The sequence below is a fragment of the Ranitomeya variabilis genome, chromosome 1 (genome assembly GCF_051348905.1).
Source record: "Ranitomeya variabilis isolate aRanVar5 chromosome 1, aRanVar5.hap1, whole genome shotgun sequence".
In the NCBI taxonomy this organism is placed as follows: domain Eukaryota; kingdom Metazoa; phylum Chordata; class Amphibia; order Anura; family Dendrobatidae; genus Ranitomeya; species Ranitomeya variabilis.
The window spans coordinates 390,069,052-390,093,657 of record NC_135232.1 but is presented as its reverse complement, the minus strand read 5'-3'; the positions used below and the strand labels follow the sequence as shown (position 1 = coordinate 390,093,657).

General features: G+C 37.5%; 13 non-coding genes across 13 annotated transcripts; all 13 read right to left on the bottom strand.

Annotated features, from left to right (window-relative positions):
- Positions 1–1,270: 1,270 nt before the first annotated feature.
- TRNAT-UGU (transfer RNA threonine (anticodon UGU)) lies at positions 1,271–1,343 on the bottom strand. The gene has a single exon. It is a non-coding gene; the product is annotated as a tRNA-Thr (tRNA).
- Positions 1,344–1,881: 538 nt separating this feature from the next.
- Positions 1,882–1,954, bottom strand: TRNAT-CGU (transfer RNA threonine (anticodon CGU)). Its single transcript has one exon. It is a non-coding gene; the product is annotated as a tRNA-Thr (tRNA).
- Positions 1,955–4,121: 2,167 nt separating this feature from the next.
- On the bottom strand, positions 4,122–4,194 carry TRNAT-UGU (transfer RNA threonine (anticodon UGU)). Its single transcript has one exon. It is a non-coding gene; the product is annotated as a tRNA-Thr (tRNA).
- Positions 4,195–4,732: 538 nt separating this feature from the next.
- TRNAT-CGU (transfer RNA threonine (anticodon CGU)) lies at positions 4,733–4,805 on the bottom strand. Its single transcript has one exon. It is a non-coding gene; the product is annotated as a tRNA-Thr (tRNA).
- A 2,170-nt stretch (positions 4,806–6,975) lies between these two features.
- On the bottom strand, positions 6,976–7,048 carry TRNAT-UGU (transfer RNA threonine (anticodon UGU)). Its single transcript has one exon. It is a non-coding gene; the product is annotated as a tRNA-Thr (tRNA).
- A 538-nt stretch (positions 7,049–7,586) lies between these two features.
- On the bottom strand, positions 7,587–7,659 carry TRNAT-CGU (transfer RNA threonine (anticodon CGU)). The gene has a single exon. It is a non-coding gene; the product is annotated as a tRNA-Thr (tRNA).
- A 2,779-nt stretch (positions 7,660–10,438) lies between these two features.
- TRNAT-CGU (transfer RNA threonine (anticodon CGU)) lies at positions 10,439–10,511 on the bottom strand. The gene has a single exon. It is a non-coding gene; the product is annotated as a tRNA-Thr (tRNA).
- Positions 10,512–12,681: 2,170 nt separating this feature from the next.
- TRNAT-UGU (transfer RNA threonine (anticodon UGU)) lies at positions 12,682–12,754 on the bottom strand. Its single transcript has one exon. It is a non-coding gene; the product is annotated as a tRNA-Thr (tRNA).
- Positions 12,755–13,286: 532 nt separating this feature from the next.
- TRNAT-CGU (transfer RNA threonine (anticodon CGU)) lies at positions 13,287–13,359 on the bottom strand. The gene has a single exon. It is a non-coding gene; the product is annotated as a tRNA-Thr (tRNA).
- Positions 13,360–15,530: 2,171 nt separating this feature from the next.
- Positions 15,531–15,603, bottom strand: TRNAT-UGU (transfer RNA threonine (anticodon UGU)). The gene has a single exon. It is a non-coding gene; the product is annotated as a tRNA-Thr (tRNA).
- Positions 15,604–16,135: 532 nt separating this feature from the next.
- TRNAT-CGU (transfer RNA threonine (anticodon CGU)) lies at positions 16,136–16,208 on the bottom strand. Its single transcript has one exon. It is a non-coding gene; the product is annotated as a tRNA-Thr (tRNA).
- Positions 16,209–22,501: 6,293 nt separating this feature from the next.
- On the bottom strand, positions 22,502–22,574 carry TRNAT-UGU (transfer RNA threonine (anticodon UGU)). The gene has a single exon. It is a non-coding gene; the product is annotated as a tRNA-Thr (tRNA).
- Positions 22,575–23,122: 548 nt separating this feature from the next.
- Positions 23,123–23,195, bottom strand: TRNAT-CGU (transfer RNA threonine (anticodon CGU)). The gene has a single exon. It is a non-coding gene; the product is annotated as a tRNA-Thr (tRNA).
- Positions 23,196–24,606: the final 1,411 nt, after the last annotated feature.

Sequence of the window (24,606 nt, the reverse complement as noted above, 5' to 3'; positions counted from 1 at the left end):
TAGCTATGAGTGTGTGTTCACACTAAGTTATATTTTTCCTGCATTTTCAGGGCAGAAACTCTACAAGACTATGTGCACACAGAGGTTTTTAGCTGAGTTTTCAGAGCAGAATCTGTGCAGAAACTCCAAATTTTTGAGGAGCTATGAGATTTGCAGGAGCATTTGTAGAGTTTCCACTCAGTTTCAACTAGGTGGCTATGTGCACATGATGTCTTTTTTCAGGCAGCTTCCGCCATTGGAATCATTTGAAAACACTATCAAACATTGCTCAAAAGAATGAACATAAGCAATTCTATGTAAAACTGACTTGCTCTGTCTATGTTGAGGTTTTTGAATGTCTTTTGACCACTTCAGGTTTCTAAAAACGCCAAGCGGTTAAAAGAAGTCACATGTCCATTCTATTAGCGTTTTCCACCAGGAACATGCTGTGTATTTTACAGTACAAATCAGTGGAAAAGCTCAATACATGCCTGGACTTCAAAAATACTTTTTTTTTGAGTGTTTTGCCATTGATTTTGCTTAAAAGAGCTAACTGTTTCTTATTTTTTCAATGGAGTGAAAAATGCAACCAGAAAAAAAGACTTCACCGAAACCAAAAGACGATTCAGGGGAAGAAATGTCCTAAATTTCTTGAAAAGTCTTCTGCGTGAAAAACTCATCAAGTTCTCCTGAGTTTAAAAGCCATCATATGCACATACCAGTTCCTGTTCCAAAAATTCATTAAAAAACTGAGTGTGTGCGCAGTCCAACACTTCAAACAAAACTTGTGTTTTTTGAACTCCTAGTGGTGTTTGGAAAAGTTTTGATCAAAATTTCCTGAAAAAACCTCAGTGTGAATCTTTAGGTTATTTGCAGATGGAATTTTATTAAGGCATTTAAAAACAATGAGTTTTGCAAGCAGAACCCACTTAGGAAAACACCACTTTATTAGGTACTTTTGGGAAGAGTTTTTATGTTCATGATGTGTTTCCTGGGGATTTTTTGCAGAGTTTGCAATGAGATTTTCATTCTTAAAGCCTTTTTTGCAGATTTTTGATTTGAATGTGCCTAGTTTGGAGTAGTTTTCCTCAGGATCCGCTTCACAGAAGCAACAAGTATTTTTTTTACTTGCTACCACGTTTTTTTGCAAACCTGAAATGGATGAAAACTCTCCAAGTAATGCAATTATTATGTCTGAACATTTTTTTCTCAGTATAATAAACCTTCAACTAAGCAGGTATTTTTAAAGATAAGCTCAAGAATTAAACTATTCAGTTTCAAAATAACACAAAGGCTCCAGTGAGAATTGAACTCACGACCCCTGGTTTACAAGACCAGTGCTCAAACCACTGAGCTATGAAGCCAGCTAAACTTTGACACATCTTTTGATCTCTATTTCGAACAGTGCAATAGCCATTCAGGTGCATTACCAACACAAGTCCTTTCATTTCTAGTTTGAAATCACACTCTTAACGTAATGTCCCATCACCAACAAACCAACAACTGCTCTTGCAACGCAAAAGCGTGACTTGCAAACATTCTAAAGCTTCAGTTCTATAACTGACTACCTGTTTATTGGCAATCTGATGTGCAAAAAAATGAAATCAGATGGATTGGCAAAGAAGAGAATTCTACTGCTTGCTTTAATAAAATATGTAATTCTTTATATTACAAAATCACACATCAAGAATTGATGAAGAAGGGTCATTAGACTCCTAAAGCTCTGATAGAGGTGGCATAAGAAAGGAATTTGACACACACGTTACCCGAATGTCATATATGATCAAGGTCTTATCCAGAACTTTTGAAAAGGATGTCGTAACATCAATAATAAATCGCACCAACTTTGTACCACTGACCAAACAGATAAGCAATTTTCATATGAGAGACAAAAAGTTTTTAAGGCTTCCGTGAGAGTCGAACTCACGACCCCTGGTTTACGAGACCAGTGCTCTAACCTCTGAGCTATGAAGCCATTGAAAAGGCACAATTTCTTAAGCGATGTAGGGATTAGCCTGTTAGAGGTATGCATATGCTCAGTAACTCCTAAGGATCATTTACTATGCTACATGGGAGAAATGCAAAGAAACTGTACAAAGATTTTTCTTTAGGTACCAATTTGACATTGACATGGGAAAAATATCAACTTGAAATGCATATGAAAACTTACAACCCATACAAGCAATGATTGTAAGGTAAGGCGTGGTAAAAAATGTAAAGAGAAGCACGATGATTTATTTATATTTTCAATTGTACCAAATTTAAGAATGATTTCATAAACTTTTTTCAGGTCAGTATTAATCTATGTGCAAATGGAGTTTTATGGAGCCATTCAAAAAAGATGAGTTTTTCAAGTGGAAACTTTTTACGAAAGCAAATTTTAAAGCAAATCTGCTCTAAAGTCTTTGTCTCCACATAGCATTAGATCTCTGGCCATGATTTTCATTTACATTTTCAATTATGCCAAATTTAAGAATGATGTCTGAATTTTTTTTGTGTCAGTATTAGGATATATGCAGATGGAGTTTTATGGAGGCATTCAAAAAAGACTTTTTAAAGCAAAAACACCCTTTTATTGGGGAGCTTTTAAAGGAGGTTTAGCTTTATAAAGCGGTTCCTAAAGCACTTTTTGAGAGTTCTTGAAGTGTTTTTTGAAGAGTTTTTTTCTAAAGCTTTTTCTTTGCAGCCTTTTGATTTACAGTGTCTACTTTAGAGCAAATTCCATCAGGATCTGCTTCAAAGATGCAATATCCCCTATTATTTTCACCTGGCATTTTTCAAACCCTGAAGTGGAATAAATCACTCAAAATAGCTATGAGTGTGTGTTCACACTAAGTTATATTTTTCCTGCATTTTCAGGGCAGAAACTCTACAAGACTATGTGCACACAGAGGTTTTTAGCTGAGTTTTCAGAGCAGAATCTGGGCAGAAACTCCAAATTTTTGAGGAGCTATGAGATTTGCAGGTGCATTTGTAGAGTTTCCACTCAGTTTCAACTAGGTGGCTATGCGCACATGACATCTTTTTTCAGGCAGCTTCCGCCATTGGAATCATTTGAAAACACTATCAAACATTGCTCAAAAGAATGAACATAAGCAATTCTATGTAAAACTGACTTGCTCTGTCTATGTTGAGGTTTTTGAATGTCTTTTGACCACTTCAGGTTTCTAAAAATGCCAAGCGTTTAAAAGAAGCCACATGTCAATTCTATTAGCGTTTTCCACCAGGAACATGCTGTGTATTTTACAGTACAAATCAGTGGAAAAGCTCAATACATGCCTGGACTTCAAAAATACTTTTTTTTGAGTGTTTTGCCATTGATTTTGCTTAAAAGAGCTAACTGTTTCTTATTTTTTCAATGGAGTGAAAAATGCGACCAGAAAAAAAGACTTCACCGAAACCATGGGAAAACCTTCCGAAAAAAGCCATCTCAAAATTGTCCAGGAAACAACCAAAAAAATGATACAAAAGACGATTCAGGGGAAAAAATTTCCTAAATTTCTTGAAAAGTCTTCTGCTTGAAAAACTCATCAAGTTCTCCTGAGTTTAAAAGCCGTCATATGCACATACCAGTTCCTGTTCCAAAAATTCATTAAAAAACTGAGTGTGTGCGCAGTCCAACACTTCAAACAAAACTTGTGTTTTTTGAACTCCTAGCGGTGTTCGGAAAAGTGTTGATCAAAATTTCCTGAAAAAACCTCAGTGTGAATCTTTAGGTTATTTGCAGATGGAATTTTATTAAGGCATTTAAAAACAATGAGTTTTGCAAGCAGAACCCACTTAGGAAAACACCACTTGATTAGGTACTTTTGGGAAGAGTTTTTATGTTCATGATGTGTTTCCTGGGGATTTTTTGCAGAGTTTGCAATGAGATTTTCATTCTTAAAGCCTTTTTTGCAGATTTTTGATTTGAATGTGCCTAGTTTGGAGTAGTTTTCCTCAGGATCCGCTTCACAGAAGCAACAAGTATTTTTTTTACTTGCTACCACGTTTTTTTGCAAACCTGAAATGGATGAAAACTCTCCAAGTAATGTAATTATTATGTCTGAACATTTTTTTCTCAGTATAATAAACCTTCAACTAAGCAGGTATTTTTAAAGATAAGCTCAAGAATTAAACTATTCAGTTTCAAAATAACACAAAGGCTCCAGTGAGAATTGAACTCACGACCCCTGGTTTACAAGACCAGTGCTCTAACCACTGAGCTATGAAGCCAGCGAAACTTTGACACATCTTTTGATCTCTATTTCGAACAGTGCAATAGCCATTCAGGTGCATTACCAACACAAGTCCTTTCATTTCTAGTTTGAAATCACACTCTTAACGTAATGTCCCATCACCAACAAACCAACAACTGCTCTTGCAACGCAAAAGCATGACTTGCAAACATTCTAAAGCTTCAGTTCTATAAGTGACTACCTGTTTATTGGCAATCTGATGTGCAAAAAAATGAAATCAGATGGATTGACAAAGAAGAGAATTCTACTGCTTGCTTTAATAAAATATGTAATTCTTTATATTACAAAATCACACATCAAGAATTGATGAAGAAGGGTCATTAGACTCCTAAAGCTCTGATAGAGGTGGCATAAGAAAGGAATTTGACACACATGTTACCCGAATGTCATATATGATCAAGGTCTTATCCAGAACTTTTGAAAAGGATGTCGTAACATCAATATTGAAACGCACCAACTTTGTACCACTGACCAAACAGATAAGCAATTTTCATATGAGAGACAAAGAGTTTTTAAGGCTTCAGTGAGAGTCGAACTCACAACCCCTGGTTTACGAGACCAGTGCTCTAACCTCTGAGCTATGAAGCCATTGAAAAAGAACAATTTCTTAAGCGATGTAGGGATTAGCCTGTTAGAGGTATGCATATGCTCAGTAACTCCTAAGGATCATTTACTATGCTACATGGGAGAAATGCAAAGAAACTGTACAAAGATTTTTCTTTAGGTACCAATTTGACATTGACATGGGAAAAATATCAACTTGAAATGCATATGAAAACTTACAACCCATACAAGCAATGATTGTAAGGTAAGGCGTGGTAAAAAATGTAAAGAGAAGCACGATGATTTATTTATATTTTCAATTGTACCAAATTTAAGAATGATTTCATAAACTTTTTTCAGGTCAGTATTAATCTATGTGCAAATGGAGTTTTATGGAGCCATTCAAAAAAGATGAGTTTTTCAAGTGGAAACTTTTTACGAAAGCAAATTTTAAAGCAAATCTGCTCTAAAGTCTTTGTCTCCACATAGCATTAGATCTCTGGCCATGATTTTCATTTACATTTTCAATTATGCCAAATTTAAGAATGATGTCTGAATTTTTTTTGTGTCAGTATTAGGATATATGCAGATGGAGTTTTATTGAGGCATTCAAAAAAGAAGACTTTTTAAAGCAAAAACACCCTTTCATTGGGGAGCTTTTAAAGGAGGTTTAGCTTTATAAAGTGGTTCCTAAAGCACTTTTTGAGAGTTCTTGAAGTGTTTTTGAAGAGTTTTTTTCTAAAGCTTTTTCTTTGCAGCCTTTTGATTTACAGTGTCTACTTTAGAGCAAATTCCATCAGGATCTGCTTCAAAGATGCAATATCCCCTATTATTTTCACCTGGCATTTTTCAAACCCTGAAGTGGAATAAATCACTCAAAATAGCTATGAGTGTGTGTTCACACTAAGTTATATTTTTCCTGCATTTTCAGGGCAGAAACTCTACAAGACTATGTGCACACAGAGGTTTTTAGCTGAGTTTTCAGAGCAGAATCTGGGCAGAAACTCCAAATTTTTGAGGAGCTATGAGATTTGCAGGTGCATTTGTAGAGTTTCCACTCAGTTTCAACTAGGTGGCTATGCGCACATGACGTCTTTTTTCAGGCAGCTTCCGCCATTGGAATCATTTGAAAACACTATCAAACATTGCTCAAAAGAATGAACATAAGCAATTCTATGTAAAACTGACTTGCTCTGTCTATGTTGAGGTTTTTGAATGTCTTTTGACCACTTCAGGTTTCTAAAAATGCCAAGCGGTTAAAAGAAGTCACATGTCCATTCTATTAGCGTTTTCCACCAGGAACATGCTGTGTATTTTACAGTACAAATCAGTGGAAAAGCTCAATACATGCCTGGACTTCAAAAATACTTTTTTTTTGAGTGTTTTGCCATTGATTTTGCTTAAAAGAGCTAACTGTTTCTTCTTTTTTCAATGGAGTGAAAAATGCGACCAGAAAAAAAGACTTCACCGAAACCATGGGAAAACCTTCCGAAAAAAGCCGTCTCAAAATTGTCCAGGAAACAACCAAAAAAATGATACAAAAGACGATTCAGGGGAAGAAATGTCCTAAATTTCTTGAAAAGTCTTCTGCGTGAAAAACTCATCAAGTTCTCCTGAGTTTAAAAGCCGTCATATGCACATACCAGTTCCTGTTCCAAAAATTCATTAAAAAACTGAGTGTGTGCGCAGTCCAACACTTCAAACAAAACTTGTGTTTTTTGAACTCCTAGCGGTGTTTGGAAAAGTGTTGATCAAAATTTCCTGAAAAAACCTCAGTGTGAATCTTTAGGTTATTTGCAGATGGAATTTTATTAAGGCATTTAAAAACAATGAGTTTTGCAAGCAGAACCCACTTAGGAAAACACTACTTTATTAGGTACTTTTGGGAAGAGTTTTTATGTTCATGATGTGTTTCCTGGGGATTTTTTGCAGAGTTTGCAATGAGATTTTCATTCTTAAAGCCTTTTTTGCAGATTTTTGATTTGAATGTGCCTAGTTTGGAGTAGTTTTCCTCAGGATCCGCTTCACAGAAGCAACAAGTATTTTTTTTACTTGCTACCACGTTTTTTTGCAAACCTGAAATGGATGAAAACTCTCCAAGTAATGTAATTATTATGTCTGAACATTTTTTTCTCAGTATAATAAACCTTCAACTAAGCAGGTATTTTTAAAGATAAGCTCAAGAATTAAACTATTCAGTTTCAAAACAACACAAAGGCTCCAGTGAGAATTGAACTCACGACCCCTGGTTTACAAGACCAGTGCTCTAACCACTGAGCTATGAAGCCAGCGAAACGTTGACACATCTTTTGATCTCTATTTCGAACAGTGCAATAGCCATTCAGGTGCATTACCAACACAAGTCCTTTCATTTCTAGTTTGAAATCACACTCTTAACGTAATGTCCCATCACCAACAAACCAACAACTGCTCTTGCAATGCAAAAGCATGACTTGCAAACATTCTAAAGCTTCAGTTCTATAACTGACTACCTGTTTATTGGCAATCTGATGTGCAAAAAAATGAAATCAGATGGATTGGCAAAGAAGAGAATTCTACTGCTTGCTTTAATAAAATATGTAATTCTTTATATTACAAAATCACACATCAAGAATTGATGAAGAAGGGTCATTAGACTCCTAAAGCTCTGATAGAGGTGGCATAAGAAAGGAATTTGACACACATGTTACCCGAATGTCATATATGATCAAGGTCTTATCCAGAACTTTTGAAAAGGATGTCGTAACATCAATATTGAATCGCACCAACTTTGTACCACTGACCAAACAGATAAGCAATTTTCATATGAGAGACAAAGAGTTTTTAAGGCTTCAGTGAGAGTCGAACTCACAACCCCTGGTTTACGAGACCAGTGCTCTAACCTCTGAGCTATGAAGCCATTGAAAAAGAACAATTTTTTAAGCGATGTAGGGATTAGCCTGTTAGAGGTATGCATATGCTCAGTAACTCCTAAGGATCATTTACTATGCTACATGGGAGAAATGCAAAGAAACTGTACAAAGATTTTTCTTTAGGTACCAATTTGACATTGACATGGGAAAAATATCAACTTGAAATGCATATGAAAACTTACAACCCATACAAGCAATGATTGTAAGGTAAGGCGTGGTAAAAAATGTAAAGAGAAGCACGATGATTTATTTATATTTTCAATTGTACCAAATTTAAGAATGATTTCATAAACTTTTTTCAGGTCAGTATTAATCTATGTGCAAATGGAGTTTTATGGAGCCATTCAAAAAAGATGAGTTTTTCAAGTGGAAACTTTTTACGAAAGCAAATTTTAAAGCAAATCTGCTCTAAAGTCTTTGTCTCCACATAGCATTAGATCTCTGGCCATGATTTTCATTTACATTTTCAATTATGCCAAATTTAAGAATGATGTCTGAATTTTTTTTGTGTCAGTATTAGGATATATGCAGATGGAGTTTTATTGAGGCATTCAAAAAAGAAGACTTTTTAAAGCAAAAACACCCTTTCATTGGGGAGCTTTTAAAGGAGGTTTAGCTTTATAAAGTGGTTCCTAAAGCACTTTTTGAGAGTTCTTGAAGTGTTTTTGAAGAGTTTTTTTCTAAAGCTTTTTCTTTGCAGCCTTTTGATTTACAGTGTCTACTTTAGAGCAAATTCCATCAGGATCTGCTTCAAAGATGCAATATCCCCTATTATTTTCACCTGGCATTTTTCAAACCCTGAAGTGGAATAAATCACTCAAAATAGCTATGAGTGTGTGTTCACACTAAGTTATATTTTTCCTGCATTTTCAGGGCAGAAACTCTACAAGACTATGTGCACACAGAGGTTTTTAGCTGAGTTTTCAGAGCAGAATCTGGGCAGAAACTCCAAATTTTTGAGGAGCTATGAGATTTGCAGGTGCATTAGTAGAGTTTCCACTCAGTTTCAACTAGGTGGCTATGCGCACATGACGTCTTTTTTCAGGCAGCTTCCGCCATTGGAATCATTTGAAAACACTATCAAACATTGCTCAAAAGAATGAACATAAGCAATTCTATGTAAAACTGACTTGCTCTGTCTATGTTGAGGTTTTTGAATGTCTTTTGACCACTTCAGGTTTCTAAAAATGCCAAGCGGTTAAAAGAAGTCACATGTCCATTCTATTAGCGTTTTCCACCAGGAACATGCTGTGTATTTTACAGTACAAATCAGTGGAAAAGCTCAATACATGCCTGGACTTCAAAAATACTTTTTTTTTGAGTGTTTTGCCATTGATTTTGCTTAAAAGAGCTAACTGTTTCTTCTTTTTTCAATGGAGTGAAAAATGCGACCAGAAAAAAAGACTTCACCGAAACCATGGGAAAACCTTCCGAAAAAAGCCGTCTCAAAATTGTCCAGGAAACAACCAAAAAAATGATACAAAAGACGATTCAGGGGAAGAAATGTCCTAAATTTCTTGAAAAGTCTTCTGCGTGAAAAACTCATCAAGTTCTCCTGAGTTTAAAAGCCGTCATATGCACATACCAGTTCCTGTTCCAAAAATTCATTAAAAAACTGAGTGTGTGCGCAGTCCAACACTTCAAACAAAACTTGTGTTTTTTGAACTCCTAGCGGTGTTTGGAAAAGTGTTGATCAAAATTTCCTGAAAAAACCTCAGTGTGAATCTTTAGGTTATTTGCAGATGGAATTTTATTAAGGCATTTAAAAACAATGAGTTTTGCAAGCAGAACCCACTTAGGAAAACACTACTTTATTAGGTACTTTTGGGAAGAGTTTTTATGTTCATGATGTGTTTCCTGGGGATTTTTTGCAGAGTTTGCAATGAGATTTTCATTCTTAAAGCCTTTTTTGCAGATTTTTGATTTGAATGTGCCTAGTTTGGAGTAGTTTTCCTCAGGATCCGCTTCACAGAAGCAACAAGTATTTTTTTTACTTGCTACCACGTTTTTTTGCAAACCTGAAATGGATGAAAACTCTCCAAGTAATGTAATTATTATGTCTGAACATTTTTTTCTCAGTATAATAAACCTTCAACTAAGCAGGTATTTTTAAAGATAAGCTCAAGAATTAAACTATTCAGTTTCAAAATAACACAAAGGCTCCAGTGAGAATTGAACTCACGACCCCTGGTTAACAAGACCAGTGCTCTAACCACTGAGATATGAAGCCAGCAAAACTTTGACACATCTTTTGATCTCTATTTCGAACAGTGCAATAGCCATTCAGGTGCATTACCAACACAAGTCCTTTCATTTCTAGTTTGAAATCACACTCTTAACGTAATGTCCCATCACCAACAAACAAACAACTGCTCTTGCAACGCAAAAGCATGACTTGCAAACATTCTAAAGCTTCAGTTCTATAACTGACTACCTGTTTATTGGCAATCTGATGTGCAAAAAAATGAAATCAGATGGATTGGCAAAGAAGAGAATTCTACTACTTGCTTTAATAAAATATGTAATTCTTTATATTACAAAATCACACATCAAGAATTGATGAAGAAGGGTCATTAGACTCCTAAAGCTCTGATAGAGGTGGCATAAGAAAGGAATTTGACACACGTTACCCGAATGTCATATATGATCAAGGTCTTATCCAGAACTTTTGAAAAGGATGTCGTAACATCAATATTGAATCGCACCAACTTTGTACCACTGACCAAACAGATAAGCAATTTTCATATGAGAGACAAAGAGTTTTTAAGGCTTCAGTGAGAGTCGAACTCACGACCCCTGGTTTACGAGACCAGTGCTCTAAACTCTGAGCTATGCAGCCATTGAAAAGAAACTATTTCTTAAGCGATGTAGGGATTAGCCTGTTAGAGGTATGCATATGCTCAGTAACTCCTAAGGATCATTTACTATGCTACATGGGAGAAATGCAAAGAAACTGTACAAAGATTTTTCTTTAGGTACCAATTTGACATTGACATGGGAAAAATATCAACTTGAAATGCATATGAAAACTTACAACCCATACAAGCAATGATTGTAAGGTAAGGCGTGGTAAAAAATGTAAAGAGAAGCACGATGATTTATTTATATTTTCAATTGTACCAAATTTAAGAATGATTTCATAAACTTTTTTCAGGTCAGTATTAATCTATGTGCAAATGGAGTTTTATGGAGCCATTCAAAAAAGATGAGTTTTTCAAGTGGAAACTTTTTACGAAAGCAAATTTTAAAGCAAATCTGCTCTAAAGTCTTTGTCTCCACATAGCATTAGATCATTGGCCATGATTTTCATTTACATTTTCAATTATGCCAAATTTAAGAATGATGTCTGAATTTTTTTGTGTCAGTATTAGGATATATGCAGATGGAGTTTTATTGAGGCATTCAAAAAAGAAGACTTTTTAAAGCAAAAACACCCTTTCATTGGGGAGCTTTTAAAGGAGGTTTAGCTTTATAAAGTGGTTCCTACAGCACTTTTTGAGAGTTCTTGAAGTGTTTTTGAAGAGTTTTTTTCTAAAGCTTTTTCTTTGCAGCCTTTTGATTTACAGTGTCTACTTTAGAGCAAATTCCATCAGGATCTGCTTCAAAGATGCAATATCCCCTATTATTTTCACCTGGCATTTTTCAAACCCTGAAGTGGAATAAATCACTCAAAATAGCTATGAGTGTGTGTTCACACTAAGTTATATTTTTCCTGCATTTTCAGGGCAGAAACTCTACAAGACTATGTGCACACAGAGGTTTTTAGCTGAGTTTTCAGAGCAGAATCTGGGCAGAAACTCCAAATTTTTGAGGAGCTGTGAGATTTGCAGGTGCATTTGTAGAGTTTCCACTCAGTTTCAACTAGGTGGCTATGCGCACATGACGTCTTTTTTCAGGCAGCTTCCGCCATTGGAATCATTTGAAAACACTATCAAACATTGCTCAAAAGAATGAACATAAGCAATTCTATGTAAAACTGACTTGCTCTGTCTATGTTGAGGTTTTTGAATGTCTTTTGACCACTTCAGGTTTCTAAAAATGCCAAGCGGTTAAAAGAAGTCACATGTCCATTCTATTAGCGTTTTCCACCAGGAACATGCTGTGTATTTTACAGTACAAATCAGTGGAAAAGCTCAATACATGCCTGGACTTCAAAAAGACTTTTTTTTTGAGTGTTTTGCCATTGATTTTGCTTAAAAGAGCTAACTGTTTCTTATTTTTTCAATGGAGTGAAAAATGCAACCAGAAAAAAAGACTTCACCGAAACCATGGGAAAACCTTCCGAAAAAAGCCATCTCAAAATTGTCCAGGAACCAACCCAAAAAATGATACAAAAGACGATTCAGGGGAAGAAATGTCCTAAATTTCTTGAAAAGTCTTCTGCGTGAAAAACTCATCAAGTTCTCCTGAGTTTAAAAGCCGTCATATGCACATACCAGTTCCTGTTCCAAAAATTCATTAAAAAACTGAGTGTGTGCGCAGTCCAACACTTCAAACAAAACTTGTGTTTTTTGAACTCCTAGCGGTGTTTGGAAAAGTGTTGATCAAAATTTCCTGAAAAAACCTCAGTGTGAATCTTTAGGTTATTTGCAGATGGAATTTTATTAAGGCATTTAAAAACAATGAGTTTTGCAAGCAGAACCCACTTAGGAAAACACCACTTTATTAGGTACTTTTGGGAAGAGTTTTTATGTTCATGATGTGTTTCCTGGGTTTTTTTTGCAGAGTTTGCAATGAGATTTTCATTCTTAAAGCCTTTTTTGCAGATTTTTGATTTGAATGTGCCTAGTTTGGAGTAGTTTTCCTCAGGATCCGCTTCACAGAAGCAACAAGTATTTTTTTTACTTGCTACCACGTTTTTTTTGCAAACCTGAAATGGATGAAAACTCTCCAAGTAATGTAATTATTATGTCTGAACATTTTTTTCTCAGTATAATAAACCTTCAACTAAGCAGGTATTTTTAAAGATAAGCTCAAGAATTAAACTATTCAGTTTCAAAATAACACAAAGGCTCCAGTGAGAATTGAACTCACGACCCCTGGTTTACAAGACCAGTGCTCTAACCACTGAGCTATGAAGCCAGCAAAACTTTGACACATCTTTTGATCTCTATTTCGAACAGTGCAATAGCCATTCAGGTGCATTACCAACACAAGTCCTTTCATTTCTAGTTTGAAATCACACTCTTAACGTAATGTCCCATCACCAACAAACCAACAACTGCTCTTGCAATGCAAAAGCATGACTTGCAAACATTCTAAAGCTTCAGTTCTATAACTGACTACCTGTTTATTGGCAATCTGATGTGCAAAAAAATGAAATCAGATGGATTGGCAAAGAAAAGAATTCTACTGCTTGCTTTAATAAAATATGTAATTCTTTATATTACAAAATCACACATCAAGAATTGATGAAGAAGGGTCATTAGACTCCTAAAGCTCTGATAGAGGTGGCATAAGAAAGGAATTTGACACACGTTACCCGAATGTCATATATGATCAAGGTCTTATCCAGAACTTTTGAAAAGGATGTCATAACATCAATATTGAATCGCACCAACTTTGTACCACTGACCAAACAGATAAGCAATTTTCATGTGACAAAGAGTTTTTAAGGCTTCAGTGAGAGTCGAACTCACGACCCCTGGTTTACGAGACCAGTGCTCTAACCTCTGAGCTATGCAGCCATTGAAAAGTAACAATTTCTTAAGCGATGTAGGGATTAGCCTGTTAGAGGTATGCATATGCTCAGTAACTCCTAAGGATCATTTACTATGCTACATGAGAGAAATGCAAAGAAACTGTACAAAGATTTTTCTTTAGGTACCAATTTGACATTGACATGGGAAAAATATCAACTTGAAATGCATATGAAAACTTACAAACCCATACAAGCAATGATTGTAAGGTAAGGCGTGGTAAAAAATGTAAAGAGAAGCACGATGATTTATTTATATTTTCAATTGTACCAAATTTAAGAATGATTTCATAAACTTTTTTCAGGTCAGTATTAATCTATGTGCAAATGGAGTTTTAGGGAGCCATTCAAAAAAGATGAGTTTTTCAAGTGGAAACTTTTTACAAAAGCAAATTTTAAAGCAAATCTGCTCTAAAGTCTTTGTCTCCACATAGCATTAGATCTCTGGCCATGATTTTCATTTACATTTTCAATTATGCCAAATTGAAGAATGATGTCTGAATTTTTTTTGTGTCAGTATTAGGATATATGCAGATTGAGTTTTATTGAGGCATTCAAAAAAGAAGACTTTTTAAAGCAAAAACACCCTTTCATTGGGGATCTTTTAAAGGAGGTTTAGCTTTATAAAGTGGTTCCTAAAGCACTTTTTGAGAGTTCTTGAAGTGTTTTTGAAGAGTTTTTTTCTAAAGCTTTTTCTTTGCAGCCTTTTGATTTACAGTGTCTACTTTAGAGCAAATTCCATCAGGATCTGCTTCAAAGATGCAATATCCCCTATTATTTTCACCTGGCATTTTTCAAACCCTGAAGTGGAATAAATCACTCAAAATAGCTATGAGTGTGTGTTCACACTAAGTTATATTTTTCCTGCATTTTCAGGGCAGAAACTCTACAAGACTATGTGCACACAGAGGTTTTTAGCTGAGTTTTCAGAGCAGAATCTGGGCAGAAACTCCAAATTTTTGAGGAGCTATGAGATTTGCAGGAGCATTTGTAGAGTTTCCACTCAGTTTCAACTAGGTGGCTATGTGCACATGATGTCTTTTTTCAGGCAGCTTCCGCCATTGGAATCATTTGAAAACACTATCAAACATTGCTCAAAAGAATGAACATAAGCAATTCTATGTAAAACTGACTTGCTCTGTCTATGTTGAGGTTTTTGAATGTCTTTTGACCACTTCAGGTTTCTAAAAACGCCAAGCGGTTAAAAGAAGTCACATGTCCATTCTATTAGCGTTTTCCACCAGGAACATGCTGTGTATTTTACAGTACAAATCAGTGGAAAAGCTCAATACATGCCTGGACTTCAAAAAGACTTTTTTTTTGAGTGTTTTGCCATTGATTTTGCTTAAAAGAGCTAACTGTTTCTTCTTTTTTCAATGGAGTGAAAAATGCGACCAGAAAAAAAGACTTCACCGAAACCATGGGAAAACCTTCCGAAAAAAGCCGTCTCAAAATTGTCCAGGAAACAACCAAAAAAATGATACAAAAGACGATTCAGGGGAAGAAATGTCCTAAATTTCTTGAAAAGTCTTCTGCGTGAAAAACTCATCAAGTTCTCCTGAGTTTAAAAGCCGTCATATGCACATACCAGTTCCTGTTCCAAAAATTCATTAAAAAACTGAGTGTGTGCGCAGTCCAACACTTCAAACAAAACTTGTGTTTTTTGAACTCCTAGCGGTGTTTGGAAAAGTGTTGATCAAAATTTCCTGAAAAAACCTCAGTGTGAATCTTTAGGTTATTTGCAGATGGAATTTTATTAAGGCATTTAAAAACAATGAGTTTTGCAAGCAGAACCCACTTAGGAAAACACCACTTTATTAGGTACTTTTGGGAAGAGTTTTTATGTTCATGATGTGTTTCCTGGGGATTTTTTGCAGAGTTTGCAATGAGATTTTCATTCTTAAAGCCTTTTTTGCAGATTTTTGATTTGAATGTGCCTAGTTTGGAGTAGTTTTCCTCAGGATCCGCTTCACAGAAGCAACAAGTATTTTTTTTACTTGCTACCACGTTTTTTTGCAAACCTGAAATGGATGAAAACTCTCCAAGTAATGTAATTATTATGTCTGAACATTTTTTTCTCAGTATAATAAACCTTCAACTAAGCAGGTATTTTTAAAGATAAGCTCAAGAATTAAACTATTCAGTTTCAAAATAACACAAAGGCTCCAGTGAGAATTGAACTCACAACCCCTGGTTTACAAGACCAGTGCTCTAACCACTGAGCTATGAAGCCAGCGAAACTTTGACACATCTTTTGATCTCTATCTCGAAAAGTGCAATAGCCATTCAGGTGCATTACCAACACAAGTCCTTTCATTTCTAGTTTGAAATCACACTCTTAACGTAATGTCCCATCACCAACAAACCAACAACTGCTCTTGCAACGCAAAAGCATGACTTGCAAACATTCTAAAGCTTCAGTTCTATAACTACCTGTTTATTGGCAATCTGATGTGCAAAAAAATGAAATCAGATGGATTGGCAAAGAAGAGAATTCTACTGCTTGCTTTAATAAAATATGTAATTCTTTATATTACAAAATCACACATCAAGAATTGATGAAGAAGGGTCATTAGACTCCTAAAGCTCTGATAGAGGTGGCATAAGAAAGGAATTTGACACACGTTACCCAAATGTCATATATGATCAAGGTCTTATCCAGAACTTTTGAAAAGGATGTCATAACAACAATATTGAATCGCACCAACTTTGTACCACTGACCAAACAGATAAGCAATTTTCATATGTGAGACAAAGAGTTTTTAAGGCTTCAGTGAGAGTCGAACTCACGACCCCTGGTTTACGAGACCAGTGCTCTAACCTCTGAGCTATGAAGCCATTGAAAAGGAACAATTTCTTAAGCGATGTAGGGATTAGCCTGTTAGAGGTATGCATATGCTCAGTAACTCCTAAGGATCATTTACTATGCTACATGGGAGAAATGCAAAGAAACTGTACAAAGATTTTTCTTTAGGTACCAATTTGACATTGACATGGGAAAAATATCAACTTGAAATGCATATGAAAACTTACAAACCCATACAAGCAATGATTGTAAGGTAAGGCGTGGTAAAAAATGTAAAGAGAAGCACGATGATTTATTTATATTTTCAATTGTACCAAATTTAAGAATGATTTCATAAACTTTTTTCAGGTCAGTATTAATCTATGTGCAAATGGAGTTTTATGGAGCCATTCAAAAAAGATGAGTTTTTCAAGTGGAAACTTTTTACGAAAGCAAATTTTAAAGCAAATCTGCTCTAAAGTCTTTGTCTCCACATAGCATTAGATCTCTGGCCATGATTTTCATTTACATTTTCAATTATGCCAAATTTAAGAATGATGTCTGAATTTTTTTTGTGTCAGTATTAGGATATATGCAGATGGAGTTTTATTGAGGCATTCAAAAAAGAAGACTTTTTAAAGCAAAAACACCCTTTCATTGGGGAGCTTTTAAAGGAGGTTAAAATTTCCTGAAAAAACCTCAGTGTGAATCTTTAGGTTATTTGCAGATGGAATTTTATTAAGGCATTTAAAAACAATGAGTTTTGCAAGCAGAACCCACTTAGGAAAACACCACTTTATTAGGTACTTTTGGGAAGAGTTTTTATGTTCATGATGTGTTTCCTGGGGATTTTTTGCAGAGTTTGCAATGAGATTTTCATTCTTAAAGCCTTTTTTGCAGATTTTTGATTTGAATGTGCCTAGTTTGGAGTAGTTTTCCTCAGGATCCGCTTCACAGAAGCAACAAGTATTTTTTTTACTTGCTACCACGTTTTTTTGAAAACCTGAAATGGATGAAAACTCTCCAAGTAATGTAATTATTATGTCTGAACATTTTTTTCTCAGTATAATAAACCTTCAAATAAGCAGGTATTTTTAACCCCTTAACGACCGCCGATTCGCCTTTTAACGGCGGCCGCTAAGGGTACTTAATCCACAGCGGCGGAGTGGAACAGTGGAAATAGTGAATAGCGCCCCCCAGAGTCGGATTTTCTCTGGGGTCTCGGTTGCCGAGGGTAGCCGAGACCCCAGAGAACATGATTCGGGGGGTTTTTACCGACCCCCGAGTTGCGATCGCCGGTAATTAACCGTTTACCGGCGGTCGCAACAAAAAAAAAAAAACGCGATTTGCCGTTTAATTTCTCTGTCCTCCGATGTGATCGCACATCGGAGGACAGAGAAATGTGGTCCCCGATGGCCCCCAATAGCCCCCCAATACTTACCTACCTCCCCCGGTGCTCCTCGTGTCTCCCCATGGGCACCGCCATCTTTTTTCCGGGAAAAAATGGCGGGCGCACACGCAGTGCGCCCGCCGCCCGCCACCCGGATGTTCTTTGGGGTCTCGGCTGCCGGGGGTAGCCGAGACCCCAAAGAACATGATCGGGGTCGGTTTGCACCGACCCCTGCTTTGCGATCGCCGGTAATTAACAGTTTACCGGCGACCGCAAAAAAAAAAAAAAAAAAAAGCGATCAGTTATTTCTCTGTCCTCTGATGTGATCGCTCATCAGAGGACAGAGAAATAGGGGGATTCGGGGACCCTATCATACTCACCCGGGGTCCCTGGGTCCTCTTCTGTCTTCTCCTGCCAGCCGGCTTTTTCATCATGGCGGGCGCATGCGCAGTGCGCCCGCCATCTGCTGCCATCTGCCGGCCGGCAGGAGAAGACAAGTTGGGGCTAAAATTAGGGTTAGGGTTAGGGTTAGAGTTAGGGTTAGGGTTAGAGTTAGGGTTAGGGTTAGGGTTAGGGTTAGAGTTAGGGTTAGGGTTAGGGTTAGGGTTAGAGTTAGGGTTAGGGTTAGAGTTAGGGTTAGGGTTAGGGTTAGAGTTAGGGTTAGGGTTAGAGTTAGGGTTAGGGTTGGGGCTAAATTTAGGGTTAGGGTTAGGGCTAGGGTTAGGGTTAGGCTACTTTCACACTAGCGTTTTTTGGCTTCCGTCGCAATGCGTCTTTGGAGAAAAAACGCATCCTGCAAAAGTGCTTGCAGGATGCGTTTTTTCTCCATTGGCTTGCATTAGCGACGCATTGCGACGGATTGCCACATGTCGCATCCGTCGTGCGACGGATGCGTCGTGCTTCGGCGGACCGTCGACACAAAAAAAACTACATGTAACTTTTTTGTGCGACGTGTCCGCCATTTCCGACCGCGCATGCGTGGCCGGAACTCCGCCCCCGCCTCCCTGCACCTCACAATGGGGCAGCGGATGCGTTGAAAAAACAGCATCCGCTGCACCCGTTGTGCGGCGCTTACAACGCTAGCGTCGGTACGTCGGCCCGACACACTGCGATGGGCTGAGTACGACGCTAGTGTGAAAGTAGCCTTAGGCTTCTTTCACACTTGCGTCGGTACGGGGCGGTCGCAATGCGTCGGCCCGATGTACCGACGCACGTTGTGAAAATTGTGCACAACGTGGGCAGCGGATGCAGTTTTTCAACGCATCCGCTGCCCAGTCTATGTCCTGGGGAGGAGGGGGCAGAGTTACGGCCACGCATCCGCGGAAATGGCGGACGCGACGTACAAAAAAAAGGTTACATTGAACTTTTTTTGTGACGACGGGGGCTAAAGTTATGGTTAGGGTTGGGGCTAAAGTTAGGGTTGGGGCTAAAGTTAGGGTTAGAGTTGGGATTAGGGTTAGGGTTTGGATTAGGGTTGGGATTAGTGTTACGTTTGGGATTAGGGTTGGGATTAGGGTTAGGGTTGGGATTAGGGTTAGGGGTGTGTTGGATTTAGGGTTTTGATTAGGGTTATGGTTAGGGTTGAGATTAGGGCTGTTTTGGGGTTAGGGTTGTGATTATCGTTAGGGTTGTGATTAGGATTATGGATCGGGTTGAGATTAGGGTTAGGGCTGTGTTGGGGTTAGGGTTGGAGTTAGAATTGGGGGGTTTCCACTGTTTAGGTACATCAGGGGGTCTCCAAACACGACAGCCAATTTTGCGCTAAAAAAGTCAAATGGTACTCCCTCCCTTCTGAGCTCTGCCGTGCGCCCAAACAGTGGTTTACCCCCACATATGGGGCATCAGCGTACTCGGGATAAATTGGACAACAACTTTTGGGGTCCAATTTCTCCTGCTACCCTTGTGAAAATAAAAACTTGGGGGCTAAAAATCTTTTTTGTTGGAAAAAAATATTTTTTTTATTTTCACTACTCTGCATTATAAATTTCTGTGAAGCACTTGAGCTTTCAAAGTTCTCACCACATATCTAGATAAGTTCCTTAGGGGGTCTAGTTTCCAAAATTTGGTCACTTGTGGGGGTTTCTACTGTTTAGATACATTAGGGGTCTGCAAACGCAACATAACGCCCGCAGACAATTCTATCAAAGTCTGCATTCCAAAATGGCGCTCCTTCCCTTCCGAGCTCTGCCGTGCGCCCAAACAGTGGTTTACCCCCACATATGGGGTACCAGCATACTCAGGACAAATTGGACAACAACTTTTGGGGTCCAATTTCTCTTGTTACCCTTGTGAAAATAAAAATTTGGGGGCTAAAAAAATCTTTTTTGTGGGAAAAAAAATATTTTTTATTTTCACTACTCTGCATTATAAACTTCTGTGAAGCACTTGGGCATTCAAAGTTCTCACCACATATCTAGATAAGTTCCTTGTGGGGTCTATTTTCCAAAATGGGGTCACTTGTTGGGGGTTTCTACTGTTTAGGTACATTAGGGGTCTGCAAAGGCAACATAACGCCCGCAGACAATTCTATCAAAGTCTGCATTCCAAAATGGCACTCCTTCCCTTCCGAGCTCTGCCGTGCGCCCAAACAGTGGTTTACCCCCACATATGGGGTACCAGCATACTCAGGACAAATTGGACAACAACTTTTGGGGTCCAATTTCTCTTGTTACCCTTGTGAAAATGAAAACTTGGGGGCTAAAAAATCTTTATTGTTAAAAAATATATATTTTTTATTTTCACGACTCTGCATTATAAACTTCTGTGATGCACTTGGGCATTCAAAGTTCTCACTACACATCTAGATAAGTTCCATGGGGGGTCTAGTTTCCAAAATGGGGTCACTTTTGGGGGGTTTCTGCTGTTTAGGCACATCAGGGGCTCTCCAAACGCGACATGGCGTCCGATCTCAATTCCAGTCAATTTTGCATTAAAAAGTCAAATGGCGCTCCTTTGCTTCCGAGCTCAGCCATGCGCCCAAACAGTGGTTTACCCCCACATATGGGGTGTCGGCGTACTCAAGACAAATTGTACAACAGCTTCTGGGGTCCATTTTCTCCTGTTACCCTTGGTAAAATAAAAATTTGGAGGCAAAAAGATCATTTTTGTAGAAAAAATGCGATTTTTTTATTTTCACGGCTCTACATTATAAACTTCTGTGAAGCACCTGGGGGTTTAAAGTGCTCACCACACATCTAGATAAGTTCCTTAAGGGGTCTAGTTTCCAAAATGGTGTCATATGTGGGGGGTCTCTACTGTTTAGGCACATCAGCGGCTCTCCAAACGTGACATGGCGTCCGATCTCAATTCCAGCCAATTCTACATTGAAAAAGTAAAATGACACTCCTTCTCTTCCAAGCTCTGCGGTGCGCCCAAACAGTGGTTTACCCCCATATATGGGGTATCGACGTACTCAGAAGAAATTGCACAACAACTTTTGTGGTCTAATTTCTCCTGTTACCCTTGTGAAAATAAAAATTTGGGGGCAAAAAGATCATTATTGTAGAAAAAATTAGATTTTTTATTTTCACGGCTCTACGTTATAAACTTCTGTGAAGCACTTGGGGGTTCAAAGTGCTCACCACACATCTAGATAAGTTCCTTAAGGGGTCTAGTTTCCAAAATGGTATCACTTGTGGGGGGTTTCCACTGTTTAGGCACATCAGGGACTCTCCAAACGCGACATGGCATCCGATCTCAATTCCAGCCAATTCTGCATTGAAAAAGTCAAACGGGTCTCCTTCACTTCCAAGCTCTGCGGTGCGCCCAAACAGTGGTTTACCTCCACATATGGGGTATCGACGTACTCAGGAGAAATTGCACAACAACTTTTGTGGTCTAATTTCTCCTGTTACCCTTGTGAAAATAAGAATTTGTGGGCGAAAAAATCATTTTTGTGAAAACAAATGCGATTTTTTATTTTCACGGCTCTACGTTATAAACTTCTGTGAAGCACTTGGGGGTTCAAAGTGCTCACCACACATCTAGATAAGTTCCTTGGGGGGTCTAGTTTCCAAAATGGTGTCACTTGTGGGGGGTTTCCACTGTTTAGGCACATTAGTGGCTCTCCAAACGCGACATGGCGTCCGATCTCAATTCCAGCCAATTCTGCATTGAAACAGTCAAACGGTGCTCCTTCACTTCCAAGCTCTGCGGTGCGCCCAAACAGTGGTTTACCTTCACATATGGGGTATCGGCGTACTCAGGAAAAATAGCACAACAAAATTTGTGGTTAAATTTCTGTTTTTACACTTGTGAAAATTAAAAAAAATGGTTCTGAAGTAAAATGTTTGCAAAAAAAAGTAAAATGTTCATTTTTTTCTTCCACATTGTTTTAGTTCCTGTGAAGTACGTAAAGGGTTAATAAACTTCTTGAATGTGGTTTTGAGCAGCTTGAGGGGTGCAGTTTTTAGAATGGTGTCACACTTGGTTATTTTCTATCATATAGACCCCTCAAAATCACTTCAAAGGTGATGTGGTCCCTAAAAAAAACATGGTGTTGTAAAAATGAGAAATTGCTGGTCAAATTTTAACCCTTATAACTCCCTAACAAAAAAAAAAATTGTTTCCAAAATTGTGCTGATGTAAAGTAGACATGTGAGAAATGTTATTTATTAACTATTTTTTGTGACATATCTCTCTGATTTAAGGGCATAAAAATACAAAGTTTGAAAATTGCAAAATTTTAAAAATTTTCGCCATATTTCCATTTTTTTCATAAATAATCGCAAGTAATATTGAAGAAATGTTACCACTACCTTGAAGAACAACATGTCACGAAAAAACAATCTCAGAATCAGCGGGATCCGATAAAGCGTTCCAGAGTTATAACCTCATAAAGTGACACTGGTCAGAATTGTAAAAATTGGCTCGGTCATTAAGTACCAAATTGGCTCTGTCACTAAGGGGTTAAAGATAAGCTCAAGAACTAAACTATTCAGTTTCAAAATAACACAAAGGCTCCAGTGAGAATTGAACTCACGACCCCTGGTTTACAAGACCAGTGCTCTAACCACTGAGCTATGAAGCCAGCGAAACTGTGACACATCTTTTGATCTCTATTTCGAACAGTGCAATAGCCATTCAGGTGCATTACCAACACAAGTCCTTTCATTTCTAGTTTGAAATCACACTCTTAACGTAATGTCCCATCACCAACAAACCAACAACTGCTCTTGCAACGCAAAAGCATGACTTGCAAACATTCTAAAGCTTCAGTTCTATAACTGACTACCTGTTTATTGGCAATCTGATGTGCAAAAAAATGAAATCAGATGGATTGGCAAAGAAGAGAATTCTACTGCTTGCTATAATAAAATATGTAATTTTTTATATTACAAAATCACACTTCAAGAATTGATGAAGAAGGGTCATTAGACTCCTAAAGCTCTGATAGAGGTGGCATAAGAAAGGAATTTGACACACATGTTACCCGAATGTCATATATGATCAAGGACTTATCCAGAACTTTTGAAAAGGATGTCGTAACTTCACATAAAGTCAATATTGAATCGCACCAACTTTGTACCACTGACCAAACAGATAAGCAATTTTCATATGAGAGACAAAGAGTTTTTAAGGCTTCAGTGAGAGTCAAACTCACGACCCCTGGTTTACGAGACCAGTGCTCTAACCTCTGAGCTATGAAGCCGTTGAGAAGCAGCAATTTCTTAAGCAATGTAGGGATTAGCCTGTTAGAGGTATGCATATGCTCAGTAACTCCTAAGGATCGTTTACTATGCTACATGGGAGAAATGCAAAGAAACTGTACAAAGATTTTTCATTAGGTACCAATTTGACATTGACATGCGAAAAATATCAACTTGAAATGCATATGAAAACTTACAACCCATACAAGCAATGATTGTAAGGTAAGGCGTGGTAAAAAATGTAAAGAGAAGCACGATGATTTATTTATATTTTCAATTGTACCAAATTTAAGAATGATTTCATAAACTTTTTTCAGGTCAGTATTAATCTATGTGCAAATGGAGTTTTATGAAGCCATTCAAAAAAGATGAGTTTTTCAAGTGGAAACTTTTTACGAAAGCAAATTTTAAAGCAAATCTGCTCTAAAGTCTTTGTCTCCACATAGCATTAGATCTCTTGCCATGATTTTCATTTACATTTTCAATTATGCCAAATTTAAGAATGATGTCTGAATTTTTTTTGTGTCAGTATTAGGATATATGCAGATGGAGTTTTATTGAGGCATTCAAAAAAGAAGACTTTTTAAAGCAAAAACACCCTTTCATTGGGGAGCTTTTAAAGGAGGTTTAGCTTTATAAAGTGGTTCCTAAAGCACTTTTTGAGAGTTCTTGAAGTGTTTTTGAAGAGTTTTTTTCTAAAGCTTTTTCTTTGCAGCCTTTTGATTTACAGTGTCTACTTTAGAGCAAATTCCATCAGGATCTGCTTCAAAGATGCAATATCCCCTATTATTTTCACCTGGCATTTTTCAAACCCTGAAGTGGAATAAATCACTCAAAATAGCTATGAGTGTGTGTTCACACTAAGTTATATTTTTCCTGCATTTTCAGGGCAGAAACTCTACAAGACTATGTGCACACAGAGGTTTTTAGCTGAGTTTTCAGAGCAGAATCTGGGCAGAAACTCCAAATTTTTGAGGAGCTATGAGATTTGCAGGTGCATTTGTAGAGTTTCCACTCAGTTTCAACTAGGTGGCTATGCGCACATGACGTCTTTTTTCAGGCAGCTTCCGCCATTGGAATCATTTGAAAACACTATCAAACATTGCTCAAAAGAATGAACATGAGCAATTCTATGTAAAACTGACTTGCTCTGTCTATGTTGAGGTTTTTGAATGTCTTTTGACCACTTCAGGTTTCTAAAAACGCCAAGCGGTTAAAAGAAGTCACATGTCCATTCTATTAGTGTTTTCCACCAGGAACATGCTGTGTATTTTACAGTACAAATCAGTGGAAAAGCTCAATACATGCCTGGACTTCAAAAAGACTTTTTTTTGAGTGTTTTGCCATTGATTTTGCTTAAAAGAGCTAACTGTTTCTTATTTTTTCAATGGAGTGAAAAATGCGACCAGAAAA